The following is a 26,622-nucleotide window of genomic DNA, read 5'->3' as shown; positions in this document are numbered from 1 at the left end:
CCCATATTGTCTAGTGGTCAGGATTTCTGGTTTTCACCAGCCGGCCTGGGTTCCTCTCCCAGATTGGAAATTTATGACACTTTTATTGTACTCCTCTGTAAATTACCAAAATTTGTTACAGAAAAAGCATGAAAATCTCACTCATTCTGATTGTCTCTTAATAATCTTCTCTCAAGATCACAAAAGAGTTGGTAAATCACCATGAAGACACTCCAGCAGTTTTGCAAGCTGACAGCAAGCAGAGACCAGATCTTGGCATACTCTCCTTATTGTTTGTGGGGTTGCTCCTTCAAGACATTCAGGGATTGAACTTTGGGCGTACATCACCCTGTAAGCAGGGTGATAGGATGTTCAAAAGGCAGTACTTGTCCCCGACGTGATTTGAACACGCAACCTTCTGATCTGGAGTCAGACGCGCTACCGTTGCGCCACGAGATCTGCTTTGCTTGACCAAACCCATTTATAGTACCTCCTCTGCGAAAGGGATGACCAGCAAACTTCAGTAGTTCTTCTTCCTGTTGTACAAGTGTAAAGCTCGTATATGCGCAAACATGAAAAAGTCAGTTGTAATCATTTGGAAAACAAAGGCTGGTGGCCCCACTGGTTGGTGGATGGGAAAATATTGCAATGCCTGACTGGTGTGACAAAGGTCTCACCTGCCTTTATGTCCCATATGGTCTAGCAGTGAGGATTCCTGGTTTTCACCCAGGCGGCCCGGGTTCGACTCCCGGTATGGGAAGCTATTCTCACTTTTGTGGTACCCTCTGTCAATTAACTCTGTTTGTTACAGAAAAAAGAATCCAAAGCTTGTTCATTCTGATTGTCTCTTAATAATCTCCTGTCAAGATCACCAAAGAGTTTATATATAACTATAAAGAGGCTCCACCTCCTCTGATGAAGAATTTTTCAAAATGATCAGCAAACCGTTTGCAGTGTGAATTCTTCTTTCTGTTTTACAAGTTTAATGCTCAGAAATGCTCAGACATGAAAAATTCAATTGTTCACATTTGGAATACCAAGGCTCGTGGCTCCACTGGTTAGCGGATGTGAACATTTTGCAGCACCTGACTGGTGTGACAAAGGTGCTCTCTTGCTTTGTGTCCCATATGTTCTAGCTTTTAGGATTCCTGGTTTTCACCCAGGTGCCCTGGGTTCTACTCCTGGTATGGTAAGCTTTTCACACTTTTATTATTCTCCTCTTTAAATCACCTAAATTATTTACAGAAAAAGAATCCAAAGCTTGTTCATTCTGATTGTCTCTTAATAATCTCCTGTCAAGATCACCAAAGAGTTTATATATAACTATAAAGAGGCTCCACCTCCTCTGATGAAGAATTTTTCAAAATGATCAGCAAACCGTTTGCAGTGTGAATTCTTCTTTCTGTTTTACAAGTTTAATGCTCAGAAATGCTCAGACATGAAAAATTCAATTGTTCACATTTGGAATACCAAGGCTCGTGGCTCCACTGGTTAGCGGATGTGAACATTTTGCAGCACCTGACTGGTGTGACAAAGGTGCTCTCTTGCTTTGTGTCCCATATGTTCTAGCTTTTAGGATTCCTGGTTTTCACCCAGGTGCCCTGGGTTCTACTCCTGGTATGGTAAGCTTTTCACACTTTTATTTTTCTCCTCTTTAAATCACCTAAATTACTTACAGAAAAAGAATCCAAAGCTTGTTCATTCTGATTGTCTCTTAATAATCTCCTGTCAAGATCACCAAAGAGTTTGTAAATCACCGTAAAGAGATTCCACCTCCTCTGAGTAAGGCTTTTTCCAAATGACCAACAAACATTTTGCAGTGTGAGTTCTTTCTCTTGTACAAGTTTAACGCTCATACATGCTCAGACTTCTGAACATTTGGAAAACCAAGGCTGGTGGCTCCACTGGTTAGCGGATGAGAAAATGTTGCGGCGCCTGACTGGTGTGACAATGGTGTTTTCCTTCCAAGTGTCCCATATAATCTAGTGGTCAGGATTCCTGGTTTTCACCCAGGTGGCCTTCCTAAGAATCCCATATTGTCTAGTGGTCAGGATTTCTGGTTTTCACCAGCCGGCCTGGGTTCCTCTCCCAGATTGGAAATTTATGACACTTTTATTGTACTCCTCTGTAAATTACCAAAATTTGTTACAGAAAAAGCATGAAAATCTCACTCATTCTGATTGTCTCTTAATAATCTTCTCTCAAGATCACAAAAGAGTTGGTAAATCACCATGAAGACACTCCAGCAGTTTTGCAAGCTGACAGCAAGCAGAGACCAGAGCTTGGCATACTCTCCTTATTGTTTGTGGGGTTGCTCCTTCAAGACATTCAGGGATTGAACTTTGGGCGTACATCACTCTGTAAGCAGGGTGATAGGATGTTCAAAAGGCAGTACTTGACCCCGACGTGATTTGAACACGCAACCTTCTGATCTGGAGTCAGACACGCTACCGTTGCGCCACGAGATCTGCTTTGCTTGACCAAACCCATTTATAGTACCTCCTCTGCGAAAGGGATGACCAGCAAACTTCAGTAGTTCTTCTTCCTGTTGTACAAGTGTAAAGCTCGTATATGCGCAAACATGAAAAAGTCAGTTGTAATCATTTGGAAAACAAAGGCTGGTGGCCCCACTGGTTGGTGGATGGGAAAATATTGCAATGCCTGACTGGTGTGACAAAGGTCTCACCTGCCTTTATGTACCATATGGTCTAGCGGTGAGGATTCCTGGTTTTCACCCAGGCGGCCCGGGTTCGACTCCCGGTATGGGAAGCTATTCTCACTTTTGTGGTACCCTCTGTCAATTAACTCTGTTTGTTACAGAAAAAAGAATCCAAAGCTTGTTCATTCTGATTGTCTCTTAATAATCTCCTGTCAAGATCACCAAAGAGTTTATATATAACTATAAAGAGGCTCCACCTCCTCTGATGAAGAATTTTTCAAAATGATCAGCAAACCGTTTGCAGTGTGAATTCTTCTTTCTGTTTTACAAGTTTAATGCTCAGAAATGCTCAGACATGAAAAATTCAATTGTTCACATTTGGAATACCAAGGCTCGTGGCTCCACTGGTTAGCGGATGTGAACATTTTGCAGCACCTGACTGGTGTGACAAAGGTGCTCTCTTGCTTTGTGTCCCATATGTTCTAGCTTTTAGGATTCCTGGTTTTCACCCAGGTGCCCTGGGTTCTACTCCTGGTATGGTAAGCTTTTCACACTTTTATTATTCTCCTCTTTAAATCACCTAAATTATTTACAGAAAAAGAATCCAAAGCTTGTTCATTCTGATTGTCTCTTAATAATCTCCTGTCAAGATCACCAAAGAGTTTATATATAACTATAAAGAGGCTCCACCTCCTCTGATGAAGAATTTTTCAAAATGATCAGCAAACCGTTTGCAGTGTGAATTCTTCTTTCTGTTTTACAAGTTTAATGCTCAGAAATGCTCAGACATGAAAAATTCAATTGTTCACATTTGGAATACCAAGGCTCGTGGCTCCACTGGTTAGCGGATGTGAACATTTTGCAGCACCTGACTGGTGTGACAAAGGTGCTCTCTTGCTTTGTGTCCCATATGTTCTAGCTTTTAGGATTCCTGGTTTTCACCCAGGTGCCCTGGGTTCTACTCCTGGTATGGTAAGCTTTTCACACTTTTATTTTTCTCCTCTTTAAATCACCTAAATTATTTACAGAAAAAGAATCCAAAGCTTGTTCATTCTGATTGTCTCTTAATAATCTCCTGTCAAGATCACCAAAGAGTTTGTAAATCACCGTAAAGAGATTCCACCTCCTCTGAGTAAGGCTTTTTCCAAATGACCAACAAACATTTTGCAGTGTGAGTTCTTTCTCTTGTACAAGTTTAACGCTCATACATGCTCAGACTTCTGAACATTTGGAAAACCAAGGCTGGTGGCTCCACTGGTTAGCGGATGAGAAAATGTTGCGGCGCCTGACTGGTGTGACAATGGTGTTTTCCTTCCAAGTGTCCCATATAATCTAGTGGTCAGGATTCCTGGTTTTCACCCAGGTGGCCTTCCTAAGAATCCCATATTGTCTAGTGGTCAGGATTTCTGGTTTTCACCAGCCGGCCTGGGTTCCTCTCCCAGATTGGAAATTTATGACACTTTTATTGTACTCCTCTGTAAATTACCAAAATTTGTTACAGAAAAAGCATGAAAATCTCACTCATTCTGATTGTCTCTTAATAATCTTCTCTCAAGATCACAAAAGAGTTGGTAAATCACCATGAAGACACTCCAGCAGTTTTGCAAGCTGACAGCAAGCAGAGACCAGAGCTTGGCATACTCTCCTTATTGTTTGTGGGGTTGCTCCTTCAAGACATTCAGGGATTGAACTTTGGGCGTACATCACCCTGTAAGCAGGGTGATAGGATGTTCAAAAGGCAGTACTTGACCCCGACGTGATTTGAACACGCAACCTTCTGATCTGGAGTCAGACGCGCTACCGTTGCGCCACGAGATCTGCTTTGCTTGACCAAACCCATTTATAGTACCTCCTCTGCGAAAGGGATGACCAGCAAACTTCAGTAGTTCTTCTTCCTGTTGTACAAGTGTAAAGCTCGTATATGCGCAAACATGAAAAAGTCAGTTGTAATCATTTGGAAAACAAAGGCTGGTGGCCCCACTGGTTGGTGGATGGGAAAATATTGCAATGCCTGACTGGTGTGACAAAGGTCTCACCTGCCTTTATGTCCCATATGGTCTAGCGGTGAGGATTCCTGGTTTTCACCCAGGCGGCCCGGGTTCGACTCCCGGTATGGGAAGCTATTCTCACTTTTGTGGTACCCTCTGTCAATTAACTCTGTTTGTTACAGAAAAAAGAATCCAAAGCTTGTTCATTCTGATTGTCTCTTAATAATCTCCTGTCAAGATCACCAAAGAGTTTATATATAACTATAAAGAGGCTCCACCTCCTCTGATGAAGAATTTTTCAAAATGATCAGCAAACCGTTTGCAGTGTGAATTCTTCTTTCTGTTTTACAAGTTTAATGCTCAGAAATGCTCAGACATGAAAAATTCAATTGTTCACATTTGGAATACCAAGGCTCGTGGCTCCACTGGTTAGCGGATGTGAACATTTTGCAGCACCTGACTGGTGTGACAAAGGTGCTCTCTTGCTTTGTGTCCCATATGTTCTAGCTTTTAGGATTCCTGGTTTTCACCCAGGTGCCCTGGGTTCTACTCCTGGTATGGTAAGCTTTTCACACTTTTATTATTCTCCTCTTTAAATCACCTAAATTATTTACAGAAAAAGAATCCAAAGCTTGTTCATTTTGATTGTCTCTTAATAATCTCCTGTCAAGATCACCAAAGAGTTTATATATAACTATAAAGAGGCTCCACCTCCTCTGATGAAGAATTTTTCAAAATGATCAGCAAACCGTTTGCAGTGTGAATTCTTCTTTCTGTTTTACAAGTTTAATGCTCAGAAATGCTCAGACATGAAAAATTCAATTGTTCACATTTGGAATACCAAGGCTCGTGGCTCCACTGGTTAGCGGATGTGAACATTTTGCAGCACCTGACTGGTGTGACAAAGGTGCTCTCTTGCTTTGTGTCCCATATGTTCTAGCTTTTAGGATTCCTGGTTTTCACCCAGGTGCCCTGGGTTCTACTCCTGGTATGGTAAGCTTTTCACACTTTTATTTTTCTCCTCTTTAAATCACCTAAATTATTTACAGAAAAAGAATCCAAAGCTTGTTCATTCTGATTGTCTCTTAATAATCTCCTGTCAAGATCACCAAAGAGTTTATATATAACTATAAAGAGGCTCCACCTCCTCTGATGAAGAATTTTTCAAAATGATCAGCAAACCGTTTGCAGTGTGAATTCTTCTTTCTGTTTTACAAGTTTAATGCTCAGAAATGCTCAGACATGAAAAATTCAATTGTTCACATTTGGAATACCAAGGCTCGTGGCTCCACTGGTTAGCGGATGTGAACATTTTGCAGCACCTGACTGGTGTGACAAAGGTGCTCTCTTGCTTTGTGTCCCATATGTTCTAGCTTTTAGGTTTCCTGGTTTTCACCCAGGTGCCCTGGGTTCTACTCCTGGTATGGTAAGCTTTTCACACTTTTATTATTCTCCTCTTTAAATCACCTAAATTATTTACAGAAAAAGAATCCAAAGCTTGTTCATTCTGATTGTCTCTTAATAATCTCCTGTCAAGATCACCAAAGAGTTTATATATAACTATAAAGAGGCTCCACCTCCTCTGATGAAGAATTTTTCAAAATGATCAGCAAACCGTTTGCAGTGTGAATTCTTCTTTCTGTTTTACAAGTTTAATGCTCAGAAATGCTCAGACATGAAAAATTCAATTGTTCACATTTGGAATACCAAGGCTCGTGGCTCCACTGGTTAGCGGATGTGAACATTTTGCAGCACCTGACTGGTGTGACAAAGGTGCTCTCTTGCTTTGTGTCCCATATGTTCTAGCTTTTAGGATTCCTGGTTTTCACCCAGGTGCCCTGGGTTCTACTCCTGGTATGGTAAGCTTTTCACACTTTTATTTTTCTCCTCTTTAAATCACCTAAATTATTTACAGAAAAAGAATCCAAAGCTTGTTCATTCTGATTGTCTCTTAATAATCTCCTGTCAAGATCACCAAAGAGTTTGTAAATCACCGTAAAGAGATTCCACCTCCTCTGAGTAAGGCTTTTTCCAAATGACCAACAAACATTTTGCAGTGTGAGTTCTTTCTCTTGTACAAGTTTAACGCTCATACATGCTCAGACTTCTGAACATTTGGAAAACCAAGGCTGGTGGCTCCACTGGTTAGCGGATGAGAAAATGTTGCGGCGCCTGACTGGTGTGACAATGGTGTTTTCCTTCCAAGTGTCCCATATAATCTAGTGGTCAGGATTCCTGGTTTTCACCCAGGTGGCCTTCCTAAGAATCCCATATTGTCTAGTGGTCAGGATTTCTGGTTTTCACCAGCCGGCCTGGGTTCCTCTCCCAGATTGGAAATTTATGACACTTTTATTGTACTCCTCTGTAAATTACCAAAATTTGTTACAGAAAAAGCATGAAAATCTCACTCATTCTGATTGTCTCTTAATAATCTTCTCTCAAGATCACAAAAGAGTTGGTAAATCACCATGAAGACACTCCAGCAGTTTTGCAAGCTGACAGCAAGCAGAGACCAGAGCTTGGCATACTCTCCTTATTGTTTGTGGGGTTGCTCCTTCAAGACATTCAGGGATTGAACTTTGGGCGTACATCACCCTGTAAGCAGGGTGATAGGATGTTCAAAAGGCAGTACTTGACCCCGACGTGAATTGAACACGCAACCTTCTGATCTGGAGTCAGACGCGCTACCGTTGCGCCACGAGATCTGCTTTGCTTGACCAAACCCATTTATAGTACCTCCTCTGTGAAAGGGATGACCAGCAAACTTCAGTAGTTCTTCTTCCTGTTGTACAAGTGTAAAGCTCGTATATGCGCAAACATGAAAAAGTCAGTTGTAATCATTTGGAAAACAAAGGCTGGTGGCCCCACTGGTTGGTGGATGGGAAAATATTGCAATGCCTGACTGGTGTGACAAAGGTCTCACTTGCCTTTATGTCCCATATGGTCTAGCGGTGAGGATTCCTGGTTTTCACCCAGGCGGCCCGGGTTCGACTCCCGGTATGGGAAGCTATTCTCACTTTTGTGGTACCCTCTGTCAATTAACTCTGTTTGTTACAGAAAAAAGAATCCAAAGCTTGTTCATTCTGATTGTCTCTTAATAATCTCCTGTCAAGATCACCAAAGAGTTTGTAAAGCACCGTAAAGAGATTCCACCTCCTCTGAGTAAGGCTTTTTCCAAATGACCAACAAACATTTTGCAGTGTGAGTTCTTTCTCTTGTACAAGTTTAACGCTCATACATGCTCAGACTTCTGAACATTTGGAAAACCAAGGCTGGTGGCTCCACTGGTTAGCGGATGAGAAAATGTTGCGGCGCCTGACTGGTGTGACAATGGTGTTTTCCTTCCAAGTGTCCCATATAATCTAGTGGTCAGGATTCCTGGTTTTCACCCAGGTGGCCTTCCTAAGAATCCCATATTGTCTAGTGGTCAGGATTTCTGGTTTTCACCAGCCGGCCTGGGTTCCTCTCCCAGATTGGAAATTTATGACACTTTTATTGTACTCCTCTGTAAATTACCAAAATTTGTTACAGAAAAAGCATGAAAATCTCACTCATTCTGATTGTCTCTTAATAATCTTCTCTCAAGATCACAAAAGAGTTGGTAAATCACCATGAAGACACTCCAGCAGTTTTGCAAGCTGACAGCAAGCAGAGACCAGAGCTTGGCATACTCTCCTTATTGTTTGTGGGGTTGCTCCTTCAAGACATTCAGGGATTGAACTTTGGGCGTACATCACCCTGTAAGCAGGGTGATAGGATGTTCAAAAGGCAGTACTTGACCCCGACGTGATTTGAACACACAACCTTCTGATCTGGAGTCAGACGCGCTACCGTTGCGCCACGAGATCTGCTTTGCTTGACCAAACCCATTTATAGTACCTCCTCTGCGAAAGGGATGACCAGCAAACTTCAGTAGTTCTTCTTCCTGTTGTACAAGTGTAAAGCTCGTATATGCGCAAACATGAAAAAGTCAGTTGTAATCATTTGGAAAACAAAGGCTGGTGGCCCCACTGGTTGGTGGATGGGAAAATATTGCAATGCCTGACTGGTGTGACAAAGGTCTCACCTGCCTTTATGTCCCATATGGTCTAGCGGTGAGGATTCCTGGTTTTCACCCAGGCGGCCCGGGTTCGACTCCCGGTATGGGAAGCTATTCTCACTTTTGTGGTACCCTCTGTCAATTAACTCTGTTTGTTACAGAAAAAAGAATCCAAAGCTTGTTCATTCTGATTGTCTCTTAATAATCTCCTGTCAAGATCACCAAAGAGTTTATATATAACTATAAAGAGGCTCCACCTCCTCTGATGAAGAATTTTTCAAAATGATCAGCAAACCGTTTGCAGTGTGAATTCTTCTTTCTGTTTTACAAGTTTAATGCTCAGAAATGCTCAGACATGAAAAATTCAATTGTTCACATTTGGAATACCAAGGCTCGTGGCTCCACTGGTTAGCGGATGTGAACATTTTGCAGCACCTGACTGGTGTGACAAAGGTGCTCTCTTGCTTTGTGTCCCATATGTTCTAGCTTTTAGGATTCCTGGTTTTCACCCAGGTGCCCTGGGTTCTACTCCTGGTATGGTAAGCTTTTCACACTTTTATTATTCTCCTCTTTAAATCACCTAAATTATTTACAGAAAAAGAATCCAAAACTCGTTCATTCTGATTGTCTCTTAAAAATCTCCTGTCAAGATCACCAAAGAGTTTATATATAACTATAAAGAGGCTCCACCTCCTCTGATGAAGAATTTTTCAAAATGATCAGCAAACCGTTTGCAGTGTGAATTCTTCTTTCTGTTTTACAAGTTTAATGCTCAGAAATGCTCAGACATGAAAAATTCAATTGTTCACATTTGGAATACCAAGGCTCGTGGCTCCACTGGTTAGCGGATGTGAACATTTTGCAGCACCTGACTGGTGTGACAAAGGTGCTCTCTTGCTTTGTGTCCCATATGTTCTAGCTTTTAGGATTCCTGGTTTTCACCCAGGTGCCCTGGGTTCTACTCCTGGTATGGTAAGCTTTTCACACTTTTATTTTTCTCCTCTTTAAATCACCTAAATTATTTACAGAAAAAGAATCCAAAGCTTGTTCATTCTGATTGTCTCTTAATAATCTCCTGTCAAGATCACCAAAGAGTTTGTAAATCACCGTAAAGAGATTCCACCTCCTCTGAGTAAGGCTTTTTCCAAATGACCAACAAACATTTTGCAGTGTGAGTTCTTTCTCTTGTACAAGTTTAACGCTCATACATGCTCAGACTTCTGAACATTTGGAAAACCAAGGCTGGTGGCTCCACTGGTTAGCGGATGAGAAAATGTTGCGGCGCCTGACTGGTGTGACAATGGTGTTTTCCTTCCAAGTGTCCCATATAATATAGTGGTCAGGATTCCTGGTTTTCACCCAGGTGGCCTTCCTAAGAATCCCATATTGTCTAGTGGTCAGGATTCCTGGTTTTCACCAGCCGGCCTGGGTTCCTCTCCCAGATTGGAAATTTATGACACTTTTATTGTACTCCTCTGTAAATTACCAAAATTTGTTACAGAAAAAGCATGAAAATCTCACTCATTCTGATTGTCTCTTAATAATCTTCTCTCAAGATCACAAAAGAGTTGGTAAATCACCATGAAGACACTCCAGCAGTTTTGCAAGCTGACAGCAAGCAGAGACCAGAGCTTGGCATACTCTCCTTATTGTTTGTGGGGTTGCTCCTTCAAGACATTCAGGGATTGAACTTTGGGCGTACATCACCCTGTAAGCAGGGTGATAGGATGTTCAAAAGGCAGTACTTGACCCCGACGTGATTTGAACACGCAACCTTCTGATCTGGAGTCAGACGCGCTACCGTTGCGCCACGAGATCTGCTTTGCTTGACCAAACCCATTTATAGTACCTCCTCTGCGAAAGGGATGACCAGCAAACTTCAGTAGTTCTTCTTCCTGTTGTACAAGTGTAAAGCTCGTATATGCGCAAACATGAAAAAGTCAGTTGTAATCATTTGGAAAACAAAGGCTGGTGGCCCCACTGGTTGGTGGATGGGAAAATATTGCAATGCCTGACTGGTGTGACAAAGGTCTCACCTGCCTTTATGTCCCATATGGTCTAGCGGTGAGGATTCCTGGTTTTCACCCAGGCGGCCCGGGTTCGACTCCCGGTATGGGAAGCTATTCATACTTTTATGGTACCCTCTGTCAATTAACTCTGTTACAGAAAAAAGAATCCAAAGCTTGTTCATTCTGATTGTCACTTAATAATCTCCTGTCAAGATCACCAAAGAGTTTATATATAACTATAAAGAGGCTCCACCTCCTCTGATGAAGAATTTTTCAAAATGATCAGCAAACCGTTTGCAGTGTGAATTCTTCTTTCTGTTTTACAAGTTTAATGCTCAAACATGAAAAATTCAATTGTTCACATTTGGAATACCAAGGCTCGTGGCTCCATTGGTTAGCGGATGTGAACATTTTACAGCTCCTGACTGGTGTGACAAAGGTGCTCTCTTGCTTTGTGTTCCATGTGTTCTAGCTTTTAGGATTCCTGGTTTTCACCCAGGTGCCCTGGGTTCTACTCCTGGTATGGTAAGCTTTTCACACTTTTATTATTCTCCTCTTTAAATCACCTAAATTATTTACAGAAAAAGAATCCAAAGCTTGTTCATTCTGATTGTCTCTTAATAATCTCCTGTCAAGATCACCAAAGAGTTTGTAAATCACCGTAAAGAGATTCCACCTCCTCTGAGTAAGGCTTTTTCCAAATGACCAACAAACATTTTGCAGTGTGAGTTCTTTCTCTTGTACAAGTTTAACGCTCATACATGCTCAGACTTCTGAACATTTGGAAAACCAAGGCTGGTGGCTCCACTGGTTAGCGGATGAGAAAATGTTGCGGCGCCTGACTGGTGTGACAATGGTGTTTTCCTTCCAAGTGTCCCATATAATCTAGTGGTCAGGATTCCTGGTTTTCACCCAGGTGGCCTTCCTAAGAATCCCATATTGTCTAGTGGTCAGGATTTCTGGTTTTCACCAGCCGGCCTGGGTTCCTCTCCCAGATTGGAAATTTATGACACTTTTATTGTACTCCTCTGTAAATTACCAAAATTTGTTACAGAAAAAGCATGAAAATCTCACTCATTCTGATTGTCTCTTAATAATCTTCTCTCAAGATCACAAAAGAGTTGGTAAATCACCATGAAGACACTCCAGCAGTTTTGCAAGCTGACAGCAAGCAGAGACCAGAGCTTGGCATACTCTCCTTATTGTTTGTGGGGTTGCTCCTTCAAGACATTCAGGGATTGAACTTTGGGCGTACATCACCCTGTAAGCAGGGTGATAGGATGTTCAAAAGGCAGTACTTGACCCCGACGTGATTTGAACACGCAACCTTCTGATCTGGAGTCAGACGCGCTACCGTTGCGCCACGAGATCTGCTTTGCTTGACCAAACCCATTTATAGTACCTCCTCTGCGAAAGGGATGACCAGCAAACTTCAGTAGTTCTTCTTCCTGTTGTACAAGTGTAAAGCTCGTATATGCGCAAACATGAAAAAGTCAGTTGTAATCATTTGGAAAACAAAGGCTGGTGGCCCCACTGGTTGGTGGATGGGAAAATATTGCAATGCCTGACTGGTGTGACAAAGGTCTCACCTGCCTTTATGTCCCATATGGTCTAGCGGTGAGGATTCCTGGTTTTCACCCAGGCGGCCCGGGTTCGACTCCCGGTATGGGAAGCTATTCATACTTTTATGGTACCCTCTGTCAATTAACTCTGTTACAGAAAAAAGAATCCAAAGCTTGTTCATTCTGATTGTCACTTAATAATCTCCTGTCAAGATCACCAAAGAGTTTATATATAACTATAAAGAGGCTCCACCTCCTCTGATGAAGAATTTTTCAAAATGATCAGCAAACCGTTTGCAGTGTGAATTCTTCTTTCTGTTTTACAAGTTTAATGCTCAAACATGAAAAATTCAATTGTTCACATTTGGAATACCAAGGCTCGTGGCTCCATTGGTTAGCGGATGTGAACATTTTACAGCTCCTGACTGGTGTGACAAAGGTGCTCTCTTGCTTTGTGTTCCATGTGTTCTAGCTTTTAGGATTCCTGGTTTTCACCCAGGTGCCCTGGGTTCTACTCCTGGTATGGTAAGCTTTTCACACTTTTATTATTCTCCTCTTTAAATCACCTAAATTATTTACAGAAAAAGAATCCAAAGCTTGTTCATTCTGATTGTCTCTTAATAATCTCCTGTCAAGATCACCAAAGAGTTTGTAAATCACCGTAAAGAGATTCCACCTCCTCTGAGTAAGGCTTTTTCCAAATGACCAACAAACATTTTGCAGTGTGAGTTCTTTCTCTTGTACAAGTTTAACGCTCATACATGCTCAGACTTCTGAACATTTGGAAAACCAAGGCTGGTGGCTCCACTGGTTAGCGGATGAGAAAATGTTGCGGCGCCTGACTGGTGTGACAATGGTGTTTTCCTTCCAAGTGTCCCATATAATCTAGTGGTCAGGATTCCTGGTTTTCACCCAGGTGGCCTTCCTAAGAATCCCATATTGTCTAGTGGTCAGGATTTCTGGTTTTCACCAGCCGGCCTGGGTTCCTCTCCCAGATTGGAAATTTATGACACTTTTATTGTACTCCTCTGTAAATTACCAAAATTTGTTACAGAAAAAGCATGAAAATCTCACTCATTCTGATTGTCTCTTAATAATCTTCTCTCAAGATCACAAAAGAGTTGGTAAATCACCATGAAGACACTCCAGCAGTTTTGCAAGCTGACAGCAAGCAGAGACCAGAGCTTGGCATACTCTCCTTATTGTTTGTGGGGTTGCTCCTTCAAGACATTCAGGGATTGAACTTTGGGCGTACATCACCCTGTAAGCAGGGTGATAGGATGTTCAAAAGGCAGTACTTGACCCCGACGTGATTTGAACACGCAACCTTCTGATCTGGAGTCAGACGCGCTACCGTTGCGCCACGAGATCTGCTTTGCTTGGCCAAACCCATTTATAGTACCTCCTCTGCGAAAGGGATGACCAGCAAACTTCAGTAGTTCTTCTTCCTGTTGTACAAGTGTAAAGCTCGTATATGCGCAAACATGAAAAAGTCAGTTGTAATCATTTGGAAAACAAAGGCTGGTGGCCCCACTGGTTGGTGGATGGGAAAATATTGCAATGCCTGACTGGTGTGACAAAGGTCTCACCTGCCTTTATGTCCCATATGGTCTAGCGGTGAGGATTCCTGGTTTTCACCCAGGCGGCCCGGGTTCGACTCCCGGTATGGGAAGCTATTCTCACTTTTGTGGTACCCTCTGTCAATTAACTCTGTTTGTTACAGAAAAAAGAATCCAAAGCTTGTTCATTCTGATTGTCTCTTAATAATCTCCTGTCAAGATCACCAAAGAGTTTATATATAACTATAAAGAGGCTCCACCTCCTCTGATGAAGAATTTTTCAAAATGATCAGCAAACCGTTTGCAGTGTGAATTCTTCTTTCTGTTTTACAAGTTTAATGCTCAGAAATGCTCAGGCATGAAAAATTCAATTGTTCACATTTGGAATACCAAGGCTCGTGGCTCCACTGGTTAGCGGATGTGAACATTTTGCAGCACCTGACTGGTGTGACAAAGGTGCTCTCTTGCTTTGTGTCCCATATGTTCTAGCTTTTAGGATTCCTGGTTTTCACCCAGGTGCCCTGGGTTCTACTCCTGGTATGGTAAGCTTTTCACACTTTTATTATTCTCCTCTTTAAATCACCTAAATTATTTACAGAAAAAGAATCCAAAGCTTGTTCATTCTGATTGTCTCTTAATAATCTCCTGTCAAGATCACCAAAGAGTTTGTAAAGCACCGTAAAGAGATTCCACCTCCTCTGAGTAAGGCTTTTTCCAAATGACCAACAAACATTTTGCAGTGTGAGTTCTTTCTCTTGTACAAGTTTAACGCTCATACATGCTCAGACTTCTGAACATTTGGAAAACCAAGGCTGGTGGCTCCACTGGTTAGCGGATGAGAAAATGTTGCGGCGCCTGACTGGTGTGACAATGGTGTTTTCCTTCCAAGTGTCCCATATAATCTAGTGGTCAGGATTCCTGGTTTTCACCCAGGTGGCCTTCCTAAGAATCCCATATTGTCTAGTGGTCAGGATTTCTGGTTTTCACCAGCCGGCCTGGGTTCCTCTCCCAGATTGGAAATTTATGACACTTTTATTGTACTCCTCTGTAAATTACCAAAATTTGTTACAGAAAAAGCATGAAAATCTCACTCATTCTGATTGTCTCTTAATAATCTTCTCTCAAGATCACAAAAGAGTTGGTAAATCACCATGAAGACACTCCAGCAGTTTTGCAAGCTGACAGCAAGCAGAGACCAGAGCTTGGCATACTCTCCTTATTGTTTGTGGGGTTGCTCCTTCAAGACATTCAGGGATTGAACTTTGGGCATACATCACCCTGTAAGCAGGGTGATAGGATGTTCAAAAGGCAGTACTTGACCCCGACGTGATTTGAACACGCAACCTTCTGATCTGGAGTCAGACGCGCTACCGTTGCGCCACGAGATCTGCTTTGCTTGACCAAACCCATTTATAGTACCTCCTCTGCGAAAGGGATGACCAGCAAACTTCAGTAGTTCTTCTTCCTGTTGTACAAGTGTAAAGCTCGTATATGCGCAAACATGAAAAAGTCAGTTGTAATCATTTGGAAAACAAAGGCTGGTGGCCCCACTGGTTGGTGGATGGGAAAATATTGCAATGCCTGACTGGTGTGACAAAGGTCTCACCTGCCTTTATGTCCCATATGGTCTAGCGGTGAGGATTCCTGGTTTTCACCCAGGCGGCCCGGGTTCGACTCCCGGTATGGGAAGCTATTCTCACTTTTGTGGTACCCTCTGTCAATTAACTCTGTTTGTTACAGAAAAAAGAATCCAAAGCTTGTTCATTCTGATTGTCTCTTAATAATCTCCTGTCAAGATCACCAAAGAGTTTATATATAACTATAAAGAGGCTCCACCTCCTCTGATGAAGAATTTTTCAAAATGATCAGCAAACCGTTTGCAGTGTGAATTCTTCTTTCTGTTTTACAAGTTTAATGCTCAGAAATGCTCAGACATGAAAAATTCAATTGTTCACATTTGGAATACCAAGGCTCGTGGCTCCACTGGTTAGCGGATGTGAACATTTTGCAGCACCTGACTGGTGTGACAAAGGTGCTTTCTTGCTTTGTGTCCCATATGTTCTAGCTTTTAGGATTCCTGGTTTTCACCCAGGTGCCCTGGGTTCTACTCCTGGTATGGTAAGCTTTTCACACTTTTATTATTCTCCTCTTTAAATCACCTAAATTATTTACAGAAAAAGAATCCAAAGCTTGTTCATTCTGATTGTCTCTTAATAATCTCCTGTCAAGATCACCAAAGAGTTTATATATAACTATAAAGAGGCTCCACCTCCTCTGATGAAGAATTTTTCAAAATGATCAGCAAACCGTTTGCAGTGTGAATTCTTCTTTCTGTTTTACAAGTTTAATGCTCAGAAATGCTCAGACATGAAAAATTCAATTGTTCACATTTGGAATACCAAGGCTCGTGGCTCCACTGGTTAGCGGATGTGAACATTTTGCAGCACCTGACTGGTGTGACAAAGGTGCTCTCTTGCTTTGTGTCCCATATGTTCTAGCTTTTAGGATTCCTGGTTTTCACCCAGGTGCCCTGGGTTCTACTCCTGGTATGGTAAGCTTTTCACACTTTTATTATTCTCCTCTTTAAATCACCTAAATTATTTACAGAAAAAGAATCCAAAGCTTGTTCATTCTGATTGTCTCTTAATAATCTCCTGTCAAGATCACCAAAGAGTTTATATATAACTATAAAGAGGCTCCACCTCCTCTGATGAAGAATTTTTCAAAATGATCAGCAAACCGTTTGCAGTGTGAATTCTTCTTTCTGTTTTACAAGTTTAATGCTCAGAAATGCTCAGGCATGAAAAAATCAATTGTTCACATTTGGAATACCAAGGCTCGTGGCTCCACTGGTTAGCGGATGTGAACATTTTGCAGCACCTGACTGGTGTGACAAAGGTGCTCTCTTGCTTTGTGTCCCATATGTTCTAGCTTTTAGGATTCCTGGTTTTCACCCAGGTGCCCTGGGTTCTACTCCTGGTATGGTAAGCTTTTCACACTTTTATTATTCTCCTCTTTAAATCACCTAAATTATTTACAGAAAAAGAATCCAAAGCTTGTTCATTCTGATTGTCTCTTAATAATCTCCTGTCAAGATCACCAAAGAGTTTGTAAAGCACCGTAAAGAGATTCCACCTCCTCTGAGTAAGGCTTTTTCCAAATGACCAACAAACATTTTGCAGTGTGAGTTCTTTCTCTTGTACAAGTTTAACGCTCATACATGCTCAGACTTCTGAACATTTGGAAAACCAAGGCTGGTGGCTCCACTGGTTAGCGGATGAGAAAATGTTGCGGCGCCTGACTGGTGTGACAATGGTGTTTTCCTTCCAAGTGTCCCATATAATCTAGTGGTCAGGATTCCTGGTTTTCACCCAGGTGGCCTTCCTAAGAATCCCATATTGTCTAGTGGTCAGGATTTCTGGTTTTCACCAGCCGGCCTGGGTTCCTCTCCCAGATTGGAAATTTATGACACTTTTATTGTACTCCTCTGTAAATTACCAAAATTTGTTACAGAAAAAGCATGAAAATCTCACTCATTCTGATTGTCTCTTAATAATCTTCTCTCAAGATCACAAAAGAGTTGGTAAATCACCATGAAGACACTCCAGCAGTTTTGCAAGCTGACAGCAAGCAGAGACCAGAGCTTGGCATACTCTCCTTATTGTTTGTGGGGTTGCTCCTTCAAGACATTCAGGGATTGAACTTTGGGCGTACATCACCCTGTAAGCAGGGTGATAGGATGTTCAAAAGGCAGTACTTGACCCCGACGTGATTTGAACACGCAACCTTCTGATCTGGAGTCAGACGCGCTACCGTTGCGCCACGAGATCTGCTTTGCTTGGCCAAACCCATTTATAGTACCTCCTCTGCGAAAGGGATGACCAGCAAACTTCAGTAGTTCTTCTTCCTGTTGTACAAGTGTAAAGCTCGTATATGCGCAAACATGAAAAAGTCAGTTGTAATCATTTGGAAAACAAAGGCTGGTGGCCCCACTGGTTGGTGGATGGGAAAATATTGCAATGCCTGACTGGTGTGACAAAGGTCTCACCTGCCTTTATGTCCCATATGGTCTAGCGGTGAGGATTCCTGGTTTTCACCCAGGCGGCCCGGGTTCGACTCCCGGTATGGGAAGCTATTCTCACTTTTGTGGTACCCTCTGTCAATTAACTCTGTTTGTTACAGAAAAAAGAATCCAAAGCTTGTTCATTCTGATTGTCTCTTAATAATCTCCTGTCAAGATCACCAAAGAGTTTATATATAACTATAAAGAGGCTCCACCTCCTCTGATGAAGAATTTTTCAAAATGATCAGCAAACCGTTTGCAGTGTGAATTCTTCTTTCTGTTTTACAAGTTTAATGCTCAGAAATGCTCAGGCATGAAAAATTCAATTGTTCACATTTGGAATACCAAGGCTCGTGGCTCCACTGGTTAGCGGATGTGAACATTTTGCAGCACCTGACTGGTGTGACAAAGGTGCTCTCTTGCTTTGTGTCCCATATGTTCTAGCTTTTAGGATTCCTGGTTTTCACCCAGGTGCCCTGGGTTCTACTCCTGGTATGGTAAGCTTTTCACACTTTTATTATTCTCCTCTTTAAATCACCTAAATTATTTACAGAAAAAGAATCCAAAGCTTGTTCATTCTGATTGTCTCTTAATAATCTCCTGTCAAGATCACCAAAGAGTTTGTAAAGCACCGTAAAGAGATTCCACCTCCTCTGAGTAAGGCTTTTTCCAAATGACCAACAAACATTTTGCAGTGTGAGTTCTTTCTCTTGTACAAGTTTAACGCTCATACATGCTCAGACTTCTGAACATTTGGAAAACCAAGGCTGGTGGCTCCACTGGTTAGCGGATGAGAAAATGTTGCGGCGCCTGACTGGTGTGACAATGGTGTTTTCCTTCCAAGTGTCCCATATAATCTAGTGGTCAGGATTCCTGGTTTTCACCCAGGTGGCCTTCCTAAGAATCCCATATTGTCTAGTGGTCAGGATTTCTGGTTTTCACCAGCCGGCCTGGGTTCCTCTCCCAGATTGGAAATTTATGACACTTTTATTGTACTCCTCTGTAAATTACCAAAATTTGTTACAGAAAAAGCATGAAAATCTCACTCATTCTGATTGTCTCTTAATAATCTTCTCTCAAGATCACAAAAGAGTTGGTAAATCACCATGAAGACACTCCAGCAGTTTTGCAAGCTGACAGCAAGCAGAGACCAGAGCTTGGCATACTCTCCTTATTGTTTGTGGGGTTGCTCCTTCAAGACATTCAGGGATTGAACTTTGGGCATACATCACCCTGTAAGCAGGGTGATAGGATGTTCAAAAGGCAGTACTTGACCCCGACGTGATTTGAACACGCAACCTTCTGATCTGGAGTCAGACGCGCTACCGTTGCGCCACGAGATCTGCTTTGCTTGACCAAACCCATTTATAGTACCTCCTCTGCGAAAGGGATGACCAGCAAACTTCAGTAGTTCTTCTTCCTGTTGTACAAGTGTAAAGCTCGTATATGCGCAAACATGAAAAAGTCAGTTGTAATCATTTGGAAAACAAAGGCTGGTGGCCCCACTGGTTGGTGGATGGGAAAATATTGCAATGCCTGACTGGTGTGACAAAGGTCTCACCTGCCTTTATGTCCCATATGGTCTAGCGGTGAGGATTCCTGGTTTTCACCCAGGCGGCCCGGGTTCGACTCCCGGTATGGGAAGCTATTCTCACTTTTGTGGTACCCTCTGTCAATTAACTCTGTTTGTTACAGAAAAAAGAATCCAAAGCTTGTTCATTCTGATTGTCTCTTAATAATCTCCTGTCAAGATCACCAAAGAGTTTATATATAACTATAAAGAGGCTCCACCTCCTCTGATGAAGAATTTTTCAAAATGATCAGCAAACCGTTTGCAGTGTGAATTCTTCTTTCTGTTTTACAAGTTTAATGCTCAGAAATGCTCAGACATGAAAAATTCAATTGTTCACATTTGGAATACCAAGGCTCGTGGCTCCACTGGTTAGCGGATGTGAACATTTTGCAGCACCTGACTGGTGTGACAAAGGTGCTCTCTTGCTTTGTGTCCCATATGTTCTAGCTTTTAGGATTCCTGGTTTTCACCCAGGTGCCCTGGGTTCTACTCCTGGTATGGTAAGCTTTTCACACTTTTATTATTCTCCTCTTTAAATCACCTAAATTATTTACAGAAAAAGAATCCAAAGCTTGTTCATTCTGATTGTCTCTTAATAATCTCCTGTCAAGATCACCAAAGAGTTTATATATAACTATAAAGAGGCTCCACCTCCTCTGATGAAGAATTTTTCAAAATGATCAGCAAACCGTTTGCAGTGTGAATTCTTCTTTCTGTTTTACAAGTTTAATGCTCAGAAATGCTCAGACATGAAAAATTCAATTGTTCACATTTGGAATACCAAGGCTCGTGGCTCCACTGGTTAGCGGATGTGAACATTTTGCAGCACCTGACTGGTGTGACAAAGGTGCTCTCTTGCTTTGTGTCCCATATGTTCTAGCTTTTAGGATTCCTGGTTTTCACCCAGGTGCCCTGGGTTCTACTCCTGGTATGGTAAGCTTTTCACACTTTTATTATTCTCCTCTTTAAATCACCTAAATTATTTACAGAAAAAGAATCCAAAGCTTGTTCATTCTGATTGTCTCTTAATAATCTCCTGTCAAGATCACCAAAGAGTTTATATATAACTATAAAGAGGCTCCACCTCCTCTGATGAAGAATTTTTCAAAATGATCAGCAAACCGTTTGCAGTGTGAATTCTTCTTTCTGTTTTACAAGTTTAATGCTCAGAAATGCTCAGGCATGAAAAATTCAATTGTTCACATTTGGAATACCAAGGCTCGTGGCTCCACTGGTTAGCGGATGTGAACATTTTGCAGCACCTGACTGGTGTGACAAAGGTGCTCTCTTGCTTTGTGTCCCATATGTTCTAGCTTTTAGGATTCCTGGTTTTCACCCAGGTGCCCTGGGTTCTACTCCTGGTATGGTAAGCTTTTCACACTTTTATTATTCTCCTCTTTAAATCACCTAAATTATTTACAGAAAAAGAATCCAAAGCTTGTTCATTCTGATTGTCTCTTAATAATCTCCTGTCAAGATCACCAAAGAGTTTGTAAAGCACCGTAAAGAGATTCCACCTCCTCTGAGTAAGGCTTTTTCCAAATGACCAACAAACATTTTGCAGTGTGAGTTCTTTCTCTTGTACAAGTTTAACGCTCATACATGCTCAGACTTCTGAACATTTGGAAAACCAAGGCTGGTGGCTCCACTGGTTAGCGGATGAGAAAATGTTGCGGCGCCTGACTGGTGTGACAATGGTGTTTTCCTTCCAAGTGTCCCATATAATCTAGTGGTCAGGATTCCTGGTTTTCACCCAGGTGGCCTTCCTAAGAATCCCATATTGTCTAGTGGTCAGGATTTCTGGTTTTCACCAGCCGGCCTGGGTTCCTCTCCCAGATTGGAAATTTATGACACTTTTATTGTACTCCTCTGTAAATTACCAAAATTTGTTACAGAAAAAGCATGAAAATCTCACTCATTCTGATTGTCTCTTAATAATCTTCTCTCAAGATCACAAAAGAGTTGGTAAATCACCATGAAGACACTCCAGCAGTTTTGCAAGCTGACAGCAAGCAGAGACCAGAGCTTGGCATACTCTCCTTATTGTTTGTGGGGTTGCTCCTTCAAGACATTCAGGGATTGAACTTTGGGCGTACATCACCCTGTAAGCAGGGTGATAGGATGTTCAAAAGGCAGTACTTGACCCCGACGTGATTTGAACACGCAACCTTCTGATCTGGAGTCAGACGCGCTACCGTTGCGCCACGAGATCTGCTTTGCTTGACCAAACCCATTTATAGTACCTCCTCTGCGAAAGGGATGACCAGCAAACTTCAGTAGTTCTTCTTCCTGTTGTACAAGTGTAAAGCTCGTATATGCGCAAACATGAAAAAGTCAGTTGTAATCATTTGGAAAACAAAGGCTGGTGGCCCCACTGGTTGGTGGATGGGAAAATATTGCAATGCCTGACTGGTGTGACAAAGGTCTCACCTGCCTTTATGTCCCATATGGTCTAGCGGTGAGGATTCCTGGTTTTCACCCAGGCGGCCCGGGTTCGACATGAAAAAATACAATAGTATGGGAAGCTATTCTCACTTTTGTGGTACCCTCTGTCAATTAACTCTGTTTGTTACAGAAAAAAGAATCCAAAGCTTGTTCATTCTGATTGTCTCTTAATAATCTCCTGTCAAGATCACCAAAGAGTTTATATATAACTATAAAGAGGCTCCACCTCCTCTGATGAAGAATTTTTCAAAATGATCAGCAAACCGTTTGCAGTGTGAATTCTTCTTTCTGTTTTACAAGTTTAATGCTCAGAAATGCTCAGGCATGAAAAATTCAATTGTTCACATTTGGAATACCAAGGCTCGTGGCTCCACTGGTTAGCGGATGTGAACATTTTGCAGCACCTGACTGGTGTGACAAAGGTTCTCTCTTGCTTTGTGTCCCATATGTTCTAGCTTTTAGGATTCCTGGTTTTCACCCAGGTGCCCTGGGTTCTACTCCTGGTATGGTAAGCTTTTCACACTTTTATTATTCTCCTCTTTAAATCACCTAAATTATTTACAGAAAAAGAATCCAAAGCTTGTTCATTCTGATTGTCTCTTAATAATCTCCTGTCAAGATCACCAAAGAGTTTGTAAAGCACCGTAAAGAGATTCCACCTCCTCTGAGTAAGGCTTTTTCCAAATGACCAACAAACATTTTGCAGTGTGAGTTCTTTCTCTTGTACAAGTTTAACGCTCATACATGCTCAGACTTCTGAACATTTGGAAAACCAAGGCTGGTGGCTCCACTGGTTAGCGGATGAGAAAATGTTGCGGCGCCTGACTGGTGTGACAATGGTGTTTTCCTTCCAAGTGTCCCATATAATCTAGTGGTCAGGATTCCTGGTTTTCACCCAGGTGGCCTTCCTAAGAATCCCATATTGTCTAGTGGTCAGGATTTCTGGTTTTCACCAGCCGGCCTGGGTTCCTCTCCCAGATTGGAAATTTATGACACTTTTATTGTACTCCTCTGTAAATTACCAAAATTTGTTACAGAAAAAGCATGAAAATCTCACTCATTCTGATTGTCTCTTAATAATCTTCTCTCAAGATCACAAAAGAGTTGGTAAATCACCATGAAGACACTCCAGCAGTTTTGCAAGCTGACAGCAAGCAGAGACCAGAGCTTGGCATACTCTCCTTATTGTTTGTGGGGTTGCTCCTTCAAGACATTCAGGGATTGAACTTTGGGCGTACATCACCCTGTAAGCAGGGTGATAGGATGTTCAAAAGGCAGTACTTGACCCCGACGTGATTTGAACACGCAACCTTCTGATCTGGAGTCAGACGCGCTACCGTTGCGCCACGAGATCTGCTTTGCTTGACCAAACCCATTTATAGTACCTCCTCTGCGAAAGGGATGACCAGCAAACTTCAGTAGTTCTTCTTCCTGTTGTACAAGTGTAAAGCTCGTATATGCGCAAACATGAAAAAGTCAGTTGTAATCATTTGGAAAACAAAGGCTGGTGGCCCCACTGGTTGGTGGATGGGAAAATATTGCAATGCCTGACTGGTGTGACAAAGGTCTCACCTGCCTTTATGTCCCATATGGTCTAGCGGTGAGGATTCCTGGTTTTCACCCAGGCGGCCCGGGTTCGACTCCCGGTATGGGAAGCTATTCTCACTTTTGTGGTACCCTCTGTCAATTAACTCTGTTTGTTACAGAAAAAAGAATCCAAAGCTTGTTCATTCTGATTGTCTCTTAATAATCTCCTGTCAAGATCACCAAAGAGTTTATATATAACTATAAAGAGGCTCCACCTCCTCTGATGAAGAATTTTTCAAAATGATCAGCAAACCGTTTGCAGTGTGAATTCTTCTTTCTGTTTTACAAGTTTAATGCTCAGAAATGCTCAGACATGAAAAATTCAATTGTTCACATTTGGAATACCAAGGCTCGTGGCTCCACTGGTTAGCGGATGTGAACATTTTGCAGCACCTGACTGGTGTGACAAAGGTGCTCTCTTGCTTTGTGTCCCATATGTTCTAGCTTTTAGGATTCCTGGTTTTCACCCAGGTGCCCTGGGTTCTACTCCTGGTATGGTAAGCTTTTCACACTTTTATTATTCTCCTCTTTAAATCACCTAAATTATTTACAGAAAAAGAATCCAAAGCTTGTTCATTCTGATTGTCTCTTAATAATCTCCTGTCAAGATCACCAAAGAGTTTATATATAACTATAAAGAGGCTCCACCTCCTCTGATGAAGAATTTTTCAAAATGATCAGCAAACCGTTTGCAGTGTGAATTCTTCTTTCTGTTTTACAAGTTTAATGCTCAGAAATGCTCAGACATGAAAAATTCAATTGTTCACATTTGGAATACCAAGGCTCGTGGCTCCACTGGTTAGCGGATGTGAACATTTTGCAGCACCTGACTGGTGTGACAAAGGTGCTCTCTTGCTTTGTGTCCCATATGTTCTAGCTTTTAGGATTCCTGGTTTTCACCCAGGTGCCCTGGGTTCTACTCCTGGTATGGTAAGCTTTTCACACTTTTATTATTCTCCTCTTTAAATCACCTAAATTATTTACAGAAAAAGAATCCAAAGCTTGTTCATTCTGATTGTCTCTTATTAATCTCCTGTCAAGATCACCAAAGAGTTTGTAAATCACCGTAAAGAGATTCCACCTCCTCTGAGTAAGGCTTTTTCCAAATGACCAACAAACATTTTGCAGTGTGAGTTCTTTCTCTTGTACAAGTTTAACGCTCATACATGCTGTAGGGCTTTACTGGTTGTTTAGATCAGTGTTACTATCAGAAATAATTAATAATTATTTCTGTACTTATTAATCAATATTTAATTTAATTAATTGGATCTAACTCAAAACCTCATATGGGACTCCAGTAAATGTAGTGTGCTACGTTTAGGAGCAAGTTTGGTTATTCGCAATAATTAATAATTATCAAAGATAATTATTAATTACAAAAATCAATAGAACATTGATGAGAATCAATGTTAGCTTTTTTTAATCCTTTAAAATCAACACTTATCAAAGATAATCGTTAATTGTTAACATCGATGAAACATTAATTACAATTAACACTAGCTTATTGATCATTCAAATTCAACAATCATCAAAGATAATTATCAATTATCAAAAATCAATAGAATATTAATAAGGATTAACATTGACGGGGCACCACCCTGAAATCAGGGACTAATAACCGAATATTAAAACAGTCTCAATATTAGATTGTTTTCTTAGGAAAATCGACATCCGAAGAATATCGATTTTCGGGAAAAAAAAAAAAACAATGAATGAAGGTTTGAATCCGAGCACTGACATCCCGTCAGCACGACACAGGCGTATGCAAAACAAACCAAAACACTTCTCTTTGTAATATAAACAAAAGTTTATTTATGCAATAATATCAATTAATAATTAATACAATGCAGTCAATAAATTTCCGACTTACAACTACAAACTAAACAGTGACATGATTAGATATGGAAATAAAAATAATCCTATAACACATAAGGTGTGTGTGTGACAGTGTGTGTGTGTGTGTGTGTCAGTGTGGTTAGTGAGAGAGAGAGAGAGAGATGATTAAGTGACAGCCCGAAAGCTGATTTCGCGATAGCTGGAGATAAAGCAGCCGTGTTCATCACTCAGAAATGCGGTTTTACAAGCGGGGCTCGTAAAAGTCCTGTGTTATTTGACTCTTTAATGGATGAACTCAGTTTCTGTTTCACCCGCGATGGCGAAAATGCACAACAGTCCAATTTGGTTGGACCACAATACAGCAAAACAAATTCGTGATAATTAATACCCTGAGTATTAATAATTAGCGGACATGGCGGTCCGTAAACTGTACAAGCAAAAACCTTGAAACACAAGAATAACACGCTATAATATTCTATCTCTGCCCAGACGTAACCTCTTACTTGAATCGCATGAGGACACAGGTAGAATGTGTTTTCCTCCGTCCTTTAACTTTGACCCGGTTCCTTGAGGCTCGTGTGATGACGAGAGGTCGTTTCCTCGCGCTGTCGGCGGCCGGTACGGCTGTTGATTCTCAGAGGGCGGTACGGCTGTTGATTCTCGGCGGGCTGGCGGAGAACTCAGAAATGTCGACTTGATCGAAGATGGAAGAGAAATCTTTAATCTCTTCACTTCTGTAGGCCAACGGATGAAGATGCGAATTGCTCGGCGGTCTCCTTCGGATCCGGTTCTCGGCGGTTCTCCTTCGTTGAACACAGAGTAATCTCAACTCGTCCAGCGAGATGGAGATTGTATGGCTACAGTTTCAAGTCGGACATTACTTCCTTATGCCACGAGGTTACACCGGAGAGCAGCAAAAAGCTACGTCCGTATTCGGTGAATGAAGTCGCCGGAAGCCACTTTGGAAGCATTTCAGAATTATTTGAAGTCCTGATGATGTCATGTTTGAGGGACGTTCTGTTGTGTGCCTCATCCAATAGGAGTTGAGTGCTCGATCTTTTAGTGAGCAAGGCTTCATTGATTTGTAGTCTGTTTTGGACTCCCTTTGTTTGATTTTGGCGCGATTTTTATCAGTAAGATTTACGACTTAGAAGGAGGGGGCTTGAGGAATGTTTTTGACTGTTAGGCCTGCCTTTGTCTTCTATCTGAATACATGAGGCCCAACATTCCCCCCTTTGTTCTGAAGAGTTGGTTGTTGTCCAGCATCTTTAGAGCAACTGAAGGGCCGAACAGTTCTTGTCGGTTCACAGTAACCTGTGGGTT

At 41.7% G+C, this 26,622-nt stretch overlaps 25 non-coding genes across 25 annotated transcripts; 12 read left to right on the top strand and 13 right to left on the bottom strand.

Annotated features, from left to right (window-relative positions):
* Window positions 1-366: 366 nt before the first annotated feature.
* Window positions 367-438, bottom strand: trnaw-cca (transfer RNA tryptophan (anticodon CCA)). Its single transcript has one exon. It is a non-coding gene; the product is annotated as a tRNA-Trp (tRNA).
* Window positions 439-667: 229 nt separating this feature from the next.
* Window positions 668-739, top strand: trnae-uuc (transfer RNA glutamic acid (anticodon UUC)). The gene has a single exon. It is a non-coding gene; the product is annotated as a tRNA-Glu (tRNA).
* A 1,636-nt stretch (window positions 740-2,375) lies between these two features.
* On the bottom strand, window positions 2,376-2,447 carry trnaw-cca (transfer RNA tryptophan (anticodon CCA)). The gene has a single exon. It is a non-coding gene; the product is annotated as a tRNA-Trp (tRNA).
* Window positions 2,448-2,676: 229 nt separating this feature from the next.
* trnae-uuc (transfer RNA glutamic acid (anticodon UUC)) lies at window positions 2,677-2,748 on the top strand. Its single transcript has one exon. It is a non-coding gene; the product is annotated as a tRNA-Glu (tRNA).
* Window positions 2,749-4,384: 1,636 nt separating this feature from the next.
* Window positions 4,385-4,456, bottom strand: trnaw-cca (transfer RNA tryptophan (anticodon CCA)). Its single transcript has one exon. It is a non-coding gene; the product is annotated as a tRNA-Trp (tRNA).
* A 229-nt stretch (window positions 4,457-4,685) lies between these two features.
* On the top strand, window positions 4,686-4,757 carry trnae-uuc (transfer RNA glutamic acid (anticodon UUC)). The gene has a single exon. It is a non-coding gene; the product is annotated as a tRNA-Glu (tRNA).
* A 2,502-nt stretch (window positions 4,758-7,259) lies between these two features.
* trnaw-cca (transfer RNA tryptophan (anticodon CCA)) lies at window positions 7,260-7,331 on the bottom strand. The gene has a single exon. It is a non-coding gene; the product is annotated as a tRNA-Trp (tRNA).
* Window positions 7,332-7,560: 229 nt separating this feature from the next.
* trnae-uuc (transfer RNA glutamic acid (anticodon UUC)) lies at window positions 7,561-7,632 on the top strand. The gene has a single exon. It is a non-coding gene; the product is annotated as a tRNA-Glu (tRNA).
* Window positions 7,633-8,402: 770 nt separating this feature from the next.
* trnaw-cca (transfer RNA tryptophan (anticodon CCA)) lies at window positions 8,403-8,474 on the bottom strand. Its single transcript has one exon. It is a non-coding gene; the product is annotated as a tRNA-Trp (tRNA).
* A 229-nt stretch (window positions 8,475-8,703) lies between these two features.
* On the top strand, window positions 8,704-8,775 carry trnae-uuc (transfer RNA glutamic acid (anticodon UUC)). The gene has a single exon. It is a non-coding gene; the product is annotated as a tRNA-Glu (tRNA).
* A 1,636-nt stretch (window positions 8,776-10,411) lies between these two features.
* Window positions 10,412-10,483, bottom strand: trnaw-cca (transfer RNA tryptophan (anticodon CCA)). The gene has a single exon. It is a non-coding gene; the product is annotated as a tRNA-Trp (tRNA).
* Window positions 10,484-10,712: 229 nt separating this feature from the next.
* Window positions 10,713-10,784, top strand: trnae-uuc (transfer RNA glutamic acid (anticodon UUC)). The gene has a single exon. It is a non-coding gene; the product is annotated as a tRNA-Glu (tRNA).
* Window positions 10,785-11,973: 1,189 nt separating this feature from the next.
* Window positions 11,974-12,045, bottom strand: trnaw-cca (transfer RNA tryptophan (anticodon CCA)). Its single transcript has one exon. It is a non-coding gene; the product is annotated as a tRNA-Trp (tRNA).
* Window positions 12,046-12,274: 229 nt separating this feature from the next.
* trnae-uuc (transfer RNA glutamic acid (anticodon UUC)) lies at window positions 12,275-12,346 on the top strand. Its single transcript has one exon. It is a non-coding gene; the product is annotated as a tRNA-Glu (tRNA).
* A 1,189-nt stretch (window positions 12,347-13,535) lies between these two features.
* trnaw-cca (transfer RNA tryptophan (anticodon CCA)) lies at window positions 13,536-13,607 on the bottom strand. Its single transcript has one exon. It is a non-coding gene; the product is annotated as a tRNA-Trp (tRNA).
* A 229-nt stretch (window positions 13,608-13,836) lies between these two features.
* On the top strand, window positions 13,837-13,908 carry trnae-uuc (transfer RNA glutamic acid (anticodon UUC)). Its single transcript has one exon. It is a non-coding gene; the product is annotated as a tRNA-Glu (tRNA).
* A 1,203-nt stretch (window positions 13,909-15,111) lies between these two features.
* Window positions 15,112-15,183, bottom strand: trnaw-cca (transfer RNA tryptophan (anticodon CCA)). Its single transcript has one exon. It is a non-coding gene; the product is annotated as a tRNA-Trp (tRNA).
* A 229-nt stretch (window positions 15,184-15,412) lies between these two features.
* Window positions 15,413-15,484, top strand: trnae-uuc (transfer RNA glutamic acid (anticodon UUC)). The gene has a single exon. It is a non-coding gene; the product is annotated as a tRNA-Glu (tRNA).
* A 2,069-nt stretch (window positions 15,485-17,553) lies between these two features.
* On the bottom strand, window positions 17,554-17,625 carry trnaw-cca (transfer RNA tryptophan (anticodon CCA)). The gene has a single exon. It is a non-coding gene; the product is annotated as a tRNA-Trp (tRNA).
* Window positions 17,626-17,854: 229 nt separating this feature from the next.
* trnae-uuc (transfer RNA glutamic acid (anticodon UUC)) lies at window positions 17,855-17,926 on the top strand. Its single transcript has one exon. It is a non-coding gene; the product is annotated as a tRNA-Glu (tRNA).
* A 1,203-nt stretch (window positions 17,927-19,129) lies between these two features.
* trnaw-cca (transfer RNA tryptophan (anticodon CCA)) lies at window positions 19,130-19,201 on the bottom strand. Its single transcript has one exon. It is a non-coding gene; the product is annotated as a tRNA-Trp (tRNA).
* A 229-nt stretch (window positions 19,202-19,430) lies between these two features.
* Window positions 19,431-19,502, top strand: trnae-uuc (transfer RNA glutamic acid (anticodon UUC)). Its single transcript has one exon. It is a non-coding gene; the product is annotated as a tRNA-Glu (tRNA).
* A 2,069-nt stretch (window positions 19,503-21,571) lies between these two features.
* On the bottom strand, window positions 21,572-21,643 carry trnaw-cca (transfer RNA tryptophan (anticodon CCA)). Its single transcript has one exon. It is a non-coding gene; the product is annotated as a tRNA-Trp (tRNA).
* Window positions 21,644-23,158: 1,515 nt separating this feature from the next.
* Window positions 23,159-23,230, bottom strand: trnaw-cca (transfer RNA tryptophan (anticodon CCA)). Its single transcript has one exon. It is a non-coding gene; the product is annotated as a tRNA-Trp (tRNA).
* Window positions 23,231-23,459: 229 nt separating this feature from the next.
* Window positions 23,460-23,531, top strand: trnae-uuc (transfer RNA glutamic acid (anticodon UUC)). Its single transcript has one exon. It is a non-coding gene; the product is annotated as a tRNA-Glu (tRNA).
* Window positions 23,532-26,622: the final 3,091 nt, after the last annotated feature.

This window comes from Myxocyprinus asiaticus, chromosome 48 (assembly GCF_019703515.2).
Source record: "Myxocyprinus asiaticus isolate MX2 ecotype Aquarium Trade chromosome 48, UBuf_Myxa_2, whole genome shotgun sequence".
Classification (NCBI taxonomy): domain Eukaryota; kingdom Metazoa; phylum Chordata; class Actinopteri; order Cypriniformes; family Catostomidae; genus Myxocyprinus; species Myxocyprinus asiaticus.
Note: the sequence above shows the minus strand (reverse complement) of the source record. Positions and strands in the feature narration are given on the sequence as shown.